Source organism: Neophocaena asiaeorientalis, unplaced genomic scaffold, assembly GCF_003031525.2.
Source record: "Neophocaena asiaeorientalis asiaeorientalis breed wild unplaced genomic scaffold, Neophocaena_asiaeorientalis_V1.1 scaffold762, whole genome shotgun sequence".
Lineage (NCBI taxonomy): Eukaryota > Metazoa > Chordata > Mammalia > Artiodactyla > Phocoenidae > Neophocaena > Neophocaena asiaeorientalis.
This window is the reverse complement of record NW_020175828.1, coordinates 406853-416443: the sequence shown is the minus strand read 5'-3', so window position 1 is coordinate 416443 and position 9591 is coordinate 406853.

Below are 9591 nucleotides of genomic sequence, written 5' to 3'. Positions count from 1 at the left end.
AAGCACAGCCACCTGCTCTCAGCCAGGCCTCAGCCATCTCCACATGAGGCCCCCGCCATGCCCAGGCCTCCACCTCCCGCCAAACGCCCCCACCCCAGGTGTCTCCCCCCATGGGGGCATCACACATCTTTCACTCCTCAGCTAACTTTTTGGACCCCGTGGTTTCCTGCCATTTGCCCCAGAAGGAGAAGCTCCATGGGGGTCCCTGCAGCAGCAAGGAGCCAGGGGTGGCCGGGTGGGTGTGGGCAGACGGAGGAGAGCCAAGCTGAGGCCTCCTGGGGACCGTGAGGCACCAGGAGGGGCCCGGCTCGGCCTCCGTGACCCCGGCCCGTGGGCTGTAAGGCCGCTCCTTCCGCCCGACCCCCCACCCCAGCCCCTCCGAGTGGCAGCCCCGTGAGGAGGGGCAGAAAGCAGCCTGTGGGGACCAGGCCAGATGAGGCCAAGGGCTGGGGGGTGCGGCCCCACCCCGGGCCAGTCAGGAACGGTGGGTGGAACCCGCATCTCAGGGTGGGCTCCCCCCACCCCCCAGAACAGGTCACAGGAAAGGCTCTTGCCTGCCTCCCCAGACCACGGGGCACTGGCAGCTGGCCTCTGAGCCCCCAGGCAGCCCAGGGGCAGAAGGCCAGGCCCAGCGACCACGATTCGTGGCCCATGTCAGTGGCCCAGCTTGGTGGCCGAGGCCACACTGATCAGCTCCTCGTTAGAGGCGAAGGGACGATCCCACAGGTGAGGGCGGGGGGCTGGCTCCTAACTGGGGGGGCCGTGCCCAGGGAGTTGGGGCTTCAGGGAGTGGGGGTGCTGGGGCATAGAGGTGGGGAGAGGCCACAGGACCCCAGAAGGAGTCGGAGTCGGGGGAGGGGGTGGGTCCTCTGTAGGGAAGGGCTGTGGCCTGGGCGGGATGGGCAGGGGCTGTGTGTTCACCACCCTCCCGGGAGCCCACCAAGGAGGCGGCCCCTTGTATGGACGGGTGGGCGTGGCAGCCCGCCAAGCCAGAAGGAGCCGGAAACACCACCTGTACCGGCGGGCAGGGCCAGGGGAGCAACCCCCACACACACACCTCCCAGTCCAGGAGGGCCTCGGTGAAGGATGCAGGGAGGCACTGCCGTCCCGGGGGACCCCCACTCACACGCACCCCCATCCACCGCACCTCAGGACCGGGCGGCCCTGGGATGCAAAGCCTACACCACCAGGCAGGCACGCAGGCCGAGTCTAGCTGCCCAGCCGACGGAGTGTCCCCGGAGGGGCATGGAGAGCAGCCTACTGGGTTCGCTTTCCTCTCCAGCCACCGTGGCCCACGTGCTCACCACGGCCCCACTGCCCCAGCGCGCGCCCACCACTTACGTTGAACCTTCCTGTCACATGCTGTCCTCCTGCAGCAGGTGGGGCGTAAATAAGACAGATGGACAGAGGTCTGTCAGGCTCAGGCTGTGTGGGGCTCTGCACACTGGGCACTCCAGGACCTACCCTGCCCTTGGGGCCCCACCCTACAGGGAGGCGGAGAGGGGGCAGGAAGCTCCCACAGCTGCGGGAAGAGCCCAGAGGCCTCCAGAGAACACCCAGTGCCACACCTGGGGGCAGCCGGACAAGGGCCACCCAGGCCTGGGGCTGCCTGCCCTCTGGGACGCGAGAGCGCCCCCGTCCTTGACCTGACCGTGGGGCCGTCAGCACAGCCCCGCCCCAGTCGCCACAATGACGCTGGGCCTCCACTGAGCACCTCGGGAGGCTCCATGGCCCTCGGAGCCCCGGACCCCAGTCCCACCTGCGTCAGCCTCCCGTCACATCCTGGGCCCGAGGGTGGATGGCTGGTCCACGGGCAGTCTGCGGGCTGCGCCCCGGCGCCTGCCTCAGGGCAGCGGGCTGAGGGGGCACACAACTGGACAATTCCATCTTAAGAGCCGGCGTGGGAAGGGCCAGGCTGGGGCCCGGCCCCAGAGCTGCCTCTAAGTGAAAGCGTGTTTGGGGGAGCCCGGGGTGGGCATGGGTGCGGCCCCCCCGCGTGGGGTGACGGCCTTGCTGTGCACTCGCGGGACAGGAAGGAGACAACCAGCCGGTCTGTGGCCCACACAAAGGCTGCGGCAGGTGAAACGGTGTTTGCCTGCTTACGGGAAGAGTGATGAGACTATAAATGAATCGCTGACCTTTCTGGAATGACAGGTGACCCGAGCCACATCTGAGGTGGGTATCGAAAATTGCTGCTGCTGCCCGAAAATAAACAATAAGACAGCAAATGTGGTTTGAAAAAATTGACTCGCTTCAACAGCGGGGGTGGGGGAGAGGGAACGATTTCGGCCCCTCCCCTGGGGCGGCAGGAGGGAGGCCTTTCAGCCCAAGTCCTCGGGGATGGCCTGGCCGTGGCCGCCCTTCTACTGTTCCGGCCCCTCAGCCTGCTGCCTTCCAGGACCCACTGGAAGCGCACAGGTGGGCTCTCAGGGCTGAGAGGAAGTCCCCTCCCATCTGCAGAAGCTGAGCTCTCCAACAGGGGCTGGGGGGGCCCGGGGACGACGGGCCGGCATCCGGGGAAGGACGAGGGCGTGGCGCTTGAGCAGAAAGTGCTGGGCGAAGGTGCTCCCTTGAACCCCATCTGTCGCACCCAGGGAAGCAGAGTTGGCTGAACCCGGCCCCGCCTCACCCACGAGCACCTGCCAGGCCGGCCACGCAGCCAAGGGGGGGCGCCCCTCTGCAGGGGACAAGGGGCCTCTCGGGGTCAGGGCCGCGGGCACAGCGGGCGGGAGAGAGAGCCGCCGCCGAGGCCTGTGGTGGCCAGAGCCTCGGGCTCTGCCACCTGCGTGGCAGGGAGGCCGGACGGGCAGGACCCAGGGGTCCTGGGGGCAGGGCTGAGCCCGTGGCCACGCACAGCACAGCATCTCCCTCCACTGCACCTCCTGCCAGCCCTGGTCCCCTGGATCCCGGCACCCCCGGCAGCCCCGCTGTGAGGCCAGCCAGGCAGAGGCACTTTCGCCCCCCCCGAGTATGGGGCAGCCCTGAGAGAGTGGTCTTGCGCCACGCCCCCCAGGCTTGGGACAGTCTGGCTTTGCTTCGGCGGGTGGGACCCACCTCCCGGCAGCAGTCCCGGTGGGAGGCTCAGGCCATCCCGCGGGGTGGGCGTCCTTTGCGCCCAGGGCTCTGCACATCTCTACCGCCACGAGATGTGACCCAGAGGGCCCCTCAGAAGAAAGGGTTGGAGCAACCTTAAGAGTAAGAAGTCACAACATGTGCCCCCCGATGCTGGACCAAGGCCCCCCGCCCAGGGCAGAAGCCACCAGGCCTGTGGCACCCCAGCGCTCCCCCCGCTGCCCGGGAGTCCTGGGTATTGCCGTATCGCCCAGCCGGTGTGTCACCCAGGCCACACGCCCTGGACCGCTCTGGGTCCAGCACCACCCCTGCTTCCACCTCCTCCGGAAGACCCCACTGTGCAGGCAGGGGAGGGCGGGGCCAGGTGGGGGCTCCAGCAGGGGAGGGTCTCTCCTGGAAGGGGCCTCTGGGGCCAGGAGTGTCGCAGCCCCGAATTCACACGGAGGAGGACACGGAAGTCACTGCAGGCAGGAGGGGGTGCCCGGGGAGGCAGAGAACCCGGCTGGTCCCGGGGTCGAGGTGAGGCCTCCAGAGGAAGAATCACCCCCAGCCTCCCAGGCCAGCACATCCCCGCCCGACCCCGGGAGGCCCCAGGAAGTGCAAGGCATGCTCTAGAGTCTCCGCCTAAAGCCACATGGAGTGGGGCCTGCATCCAACCACACGCCACACGCCCCTCGGGCTGCACCTGCTCTCTGGGCTCCTGGGCAGGTTCTGGTTCCTCCCGCCTCCGCCTCTCCTCAGCCAGACCCTCCTCCTGGTGTGCAGACACCACCCCCCAGCCCCACCTGGCCCCTAGGCACATGGGCTTCAGTAGTTGTGGCACACGGGCTCAGTAGTTGTGGCGCATGGGCTTAGTTGCTCCGCGGCACGTGGGATCTTCCCGGACCAGGGCTCGAACCCGTGTCCCCTGCATGGGCAGGCGGATTCTTAACCACTGCGCCACCAGGGAAGTCCCCACAGAACTTGTTTCACCCTCTCATTAAAACCTCTGTACTTAAAAAAAAAAAACTCTGTACTTAGCAAACGCTAACTCCCCCTCCTCTCCCTCAGCCCCTGGCGCCCACAGTGCGCTCTTGTCTCTATGAATTTGACTCCTCTAGATACCAGGGCAGAATGTCCTCAGGTTTATCCGTGTCATGGCAGGTGTCGGAGTTCCTTCCTTTTGAGTGTGAATACTGTCCCACCATGCGGACGGACTTCATTCATCCCTCCCTGGGCACTTGGGTGGCTTCCATGTCTTAGCTGTTGTGAGCAATGCTGCTACGAAACAGGTGTACAGACACCTCTTCAAGACGCTGCGCTCAATTCTTTGGGGTGTAAACCACAGAGTGGGGCTGCTGGATCGTATGCTAATTCTATGTTTAATGTTTTGAGGGACCTCCGTACAGCTGCACCATTTACATTCCCGCCGACAGCGCCAAGGGTGTCAGTTTCTCCATTTCCTCGTCAGAACTTGCTGTTCTCTGTTTTTGGGGCTTTTTTGGTTTGGGTTTCTTGGGGAGGGTGTTTGTTTGTGCTTTGGGCTGCACCACACGGCTTGCGGGATCTCAGTTCCTCGACCAGGGACTGAACCCGGGGCCACGGTAGTGAGAGCTCTGCGTCCTTACCGCTGGACTGCCAGGGAATTCCCTGTTTTTGTTTTTGTTTTTGACAGTGGCCATCCTCCTGGGCATGAGTGGTATCTCAGAGTGGTTTTGATTTGCATTTATTTGCCTTATTATGGAAATGTTAATACGCACATAAAAGTAGCAAGATCTGTATAAAGGACCCCAAGTACCCATTGCCCTTCAACAGCTATCAATTCAGGAATCTGGTTTCGTCTCTACCCTCACCCACAGGTTATCTGAGAGTGAATTCTCCACACAAACCCTTTCATTCGGATGTGCTTCCGGTTGTATTTCTAAAAGCCAAGGAGACTTTCAACAAAACAAAATCACTAGAAATGACGACCGCCAATTCCTGACAGACTGGTGTTTCCCAGTACCTGGTGTGTTCACATAAGGCCGAAATCGATGGTCTCCTGATTCACACGCCGTGGGGAAATCGAGTCACCCCAAGCCCCCACTGTCCCCCTCCCACTCCCCGCCTCCGCCCGGGGCCCCGCCCCGTCACACCCTGAATCGTTGCTGCTGCCGTGGCCAGGGCCCCTGCCCCGTACGCCCTCCGCTCCGCGGGGTTGGGTGGAGGCCCTGCTTCCTGGGGACGGGGCTCGGTGAGTCGATGAGTCCACCCCAGGGGCAGGGGTGCCACGTGACCCTCTGAGAACCACAGGCCGGGAGAGAAGGAGAGTCAGACAGAACCCAGACGGGCAGACAGGGGGACAGAGAGCCCCCCAAGCCCGGCCACGGAGGCCGGCGGGACACGGAGGGCGGGCGGCACACCAGGGCAGCCGGCAGGGTTCTGGGGCACAAGGAACTTAGCGCGGCCTTTCCACCCACCCGCCCAGGTTTCCGAAAGGGGACAGAAGCCCCCGGTAGGGGTCCCATGCCAAGGGTCTGGCGGTGCCACCTGCACTGCTCCGATCCCAGGCCCCTCCCAGCACCCACCTGGCCCGGTGGGCGCACAGCAGCCTCCGTGGGGGCCGGGACGTTTATCACCGTGTCCTTCACCGGCCCCTGCGCCACGCCTGAGGGAGAGCCATTTGGACCTGCCCAAGCTGAACAATACAATATTCCTGTTGAGACGTGAAGTTGATTAATAATTTGGAAATGAAATCAATACGGCTGTGCTTTTCATTCCTGGAGTATCCCTGTGCCTAGGGCCACGGGCGGGGCTGGGGCGGCCTCCACGCACCTGCTGACCTGACTTGTACTCGCCTCGAGCTCTCTGCGGTAGCGGGAGGATCACAGGGCTGCGGGGCCGGCGCCTGAGCTAGTAAATGGCCAGGACCTTCGCCTGGGGTCCTTGCAGGGACTGTCTGTCTCCTGCCTGGGGCCCACCACCCCAGGACGCAGGGCCACATCTCCCTATATCCCTCGCTCTCACCGGGAGGCCCGGATGTGCACCCACCCAGCCTCCCTCGAAGCCTGGATTTTCGCTGAGGCTCAGCCACGTTCACCGTGGCTTCCCCGAGCTGTGGTTACCCTGATCCCCAGATCATGGCTACTGAGCTCCCTGCCAGCCCATCCGTGCCCTTCCTCGCTGCAGCACGCAGGGGCCCACCCTTCCCCAGGACCCTCCCAGGGCCAGACCACTGCCCACCCCCAGTGAACAGAGCCCAGGGGCAACCGCGCCCGCACAGCTCCCCCAAAGCCCGCTCCCCACTCGGCCTGCCAGCTCTCCGCTCCTGGTCAGGGAGGGGTGGGGTTAGTCTGCAGATGCAACCCCCCAGGCCCAGAGCTGCTTGAGGGGAGGCCTGCTGGTTCATCCCAGGGCAGAGGGAGCAGGGATGAGTGTGGGCTGAGCCAGCCAGAGAAGGAACAGATGAAGGGACGGGGGGATGAACTGGGCTCTCAGGAAGGACGTAAGGGCTGCCCAGCGTCCACGGGGGCAGTGACCTGAGGACCCAGGGGACCCCCAGTGTGGAGGACCGGAGCAGCAAGGGACACCCCAACGCTAGGCTGGGGAGGGGTCTGGAGGACACAGGGAGCAGAGGGCTGGGCAGCAGGACCCCCCAGGCGGGGTGGGGGAGGTTAGGGGAAGGGGCGCCAGGCCTGAGGACGTGCTCCCAGGGCTCACCGTGTCCGGCCCTCAGTGCTCACGGTCAGCCGTCAGCGAGGGGCCACCGCCATGTCCCACCCACCCCTCAGCCATCGCAGAGCCCCACAAGGACGTGCCCTCCCCGCTGCCCAGGCTGCAGCCGTCTGGGTGCCAGGCTGGCTGTCCTGCCCCGTCCTACTCAGCACACCGGCCTGCACACTGCCCACCTCTGCCCCGCCCCCCCGGGAGCCACCCCTAACCCACGACAGCAGCGTTCAGCAGGGCCCTCTCAGCCGCCCAGAGGTCAGAGCCCCTCGTGCCTGCGGCATGGCTCTGCAACCTGCCTGTGACCTTGGGCAGGTCCTCGAGGCCCAGCCCCTTGCCTGGGACATGGGGGCACAGGAAAAGGCCCCCGTGCTGTCCAGCGAGCGGCCTGGCGCTCGGCCCGGCCAGGCGTGTGGAAGGGGGCACCCCCGTTTACTTGCTCAGACTGGGCCAGGGTATGGGGGCTGCGGGGTCCAGCCCCTGCGCCCCCCAAGACCCTCTCGCTGCCAGATTCCAGCCCAGGCCACTCTAGTCTGATGCCTTGCTGCCAGCGATCCATCTACCCCACCGTCTGTCCCAGAGACCAACCCTCAGACCCAGACGCCGGCTATGAAGGGCAGCTCTGGCCTGGCCCTGAACGCCTTTCACCAGCTCCCAGGGGGGTGACCCACTGGCCGGCACAGGTGGCCTGGGCCCATGAGTGGGCAGCCGGCTTCCCTGGCTGTGTGCACCCTTGCTGGGCACCGAGACAGAGGGGCACCAGGGCCCAAGGGGACAGTGGCTACACCAAGCAGAGCAGGTCCACGGAGGGGGTCTCCTCAACTCAGGGGACGGCAGGCCAGTGCGGAGGGGAGAGGGGGCCCCCGCTCACCCCGGGTCGGCGCATAGGGAGGTGGCCCCCCAGTGGGCTGGCAGCGGGCACGCGCGCAGAGGTGGGATGACTCAGCCGTGCCTGCCGTGGGAACAGCTCCCCGAGAGCCAGAGTTCCTTGACCCACGCTGGGCGGGGGAGGCGTTTTATAGGAGCCATTGACCAGTAGCATTGATCCCCGAGAATGTATCGCACAAATCATTTTGCACTAAACTGTGGAATCGATGGAGAAATCTCCCGGAAAATTTATATTAAAAGTCTCTGTTTGCCTAAATGAGTTCCCTGTGCCCCGTATTGAATATTTGGCTGATGAATTGAATGGGTTTAAATTTGAACATTGCGGACCCATTAAAGAATGAATTCTTAAATCAAATCCTGCCGTCTATGATTGAAATGAGATTTCCTCTGCGATGGACCAGCCGCCGTATAAATCAGCTGTGCGTTTTATACGCAACCATAAACAAGATATAATTCTTTTAAATACACAACAGGTGCCTTAAATCTTTTGATGCATCTTGTATTTATCTGAAGTGGGGATTGCTGTATTTACACCAGGTCACGTGGGGCGTCTGATGGCACTGCCCGTGAAGGTGAAGGTCTCTGTGCCGTGGGGTCCCACACAGGGTCCCTCCGGAGAAGCCCACGAGGGGCCAGGTGACGCCCAGCCCGGGCGCCCACCGGTGCCCACAGCCAGGCCCCTCGACGCTCGTGCACACACAGCACACTTAATCATGCACACGTGAACACACGTGCATGCACGCACACGCGAGAGTGTACACGGCACAAAGGTGCTTGTGCGTCTGAGCGTGCTTGAGTGACCCACGTGCACAGATGTTCGTGCAGGTAAAAGGAGCAGGTGGGTACGTGTGCCTGCCTGTGCGCAAGCATGAACAAGCACGCACACACCGGCACACGTGGCACGAGCACACGCGGATCCGCACATGTGGACGTCACCCCACGCCATCACAGACCCCCGTCTGTGCACACAGACACGTGAGCACGCAGCGCCCCTCATGTACGCACGCTGTCCTGCAACAAACACGCCACACACACACGCGTGCACAGTGGCACAAATCCGATAACACAGGAATGCACACACACACGCACTCACCTCAAGGCTCTCCCCAGGACCCGAGGGCTCAGGCCACGCCAGGCTCTCTCCTCGAGCCGCAGCATCTTCTCGGCGCTGTGGGCTCCACCCGATCTGGCCTGGTTCTGGGAGCGGACAGAAGCCTCCCCGTCGCGGTTCTGAGCTCCCGGCTGCTGCCCGTGCGTGGCACCTACACACAGGTGCCCTCTAGCCCCCTCACGCCTACATGACCTCCAGGAAGAGGCAGGCCAGGCACCAGGAGCCTCTGAGTCATTACAGATGCCAGCTGGGCATCCAGGAAGGCTTCCTGGGGGAGGCGACACCAGTGCTGAGCCCAGGGATGAGCACAGTCTTCCGCCCCTGGTTTGGGCTCCAGGCCAGCGGGCATGTCTCGCATGGACAAACCCTTCCACAAACTCTCTCGGGGCATCTGTGCCCAGCCTCCATCCATGCCCACTGGCAAGCCCCAAGGGCTCCCGGCCCTCAGCTGACCACTTGGGCTGGAGGAGGCTTTGCTGCCTGCGAGCAGCAGTGGATCCCCAAGGAAGGGCCACAAAAAGCACCCTCACCCGGTGATATGAGTGTCGGGAACATCAGATTGGGAGACTAAGGCTGGGGGGAGGGGTGGGGCCAGAGCTCCAGACCCTTATCCAGAGGCTGGCACCTCCCCCAGGAAGGGATGGCACTTGGATCCCTCCCATCAGCCCTCCTGGTCACACGTGCTGCCCCCAGACGCCCACCCATTCTCTCCAGAGCCGGATCCCACCCACCCTCCGAGTCCTGCCTGCCTGGATGGATGGGTGGTCCTTACTGCCGGACACCACGCCCCGTCCTCCCACTTCTCAGGGACTCCCCTCCCTCGCCCCCAGCCTCGC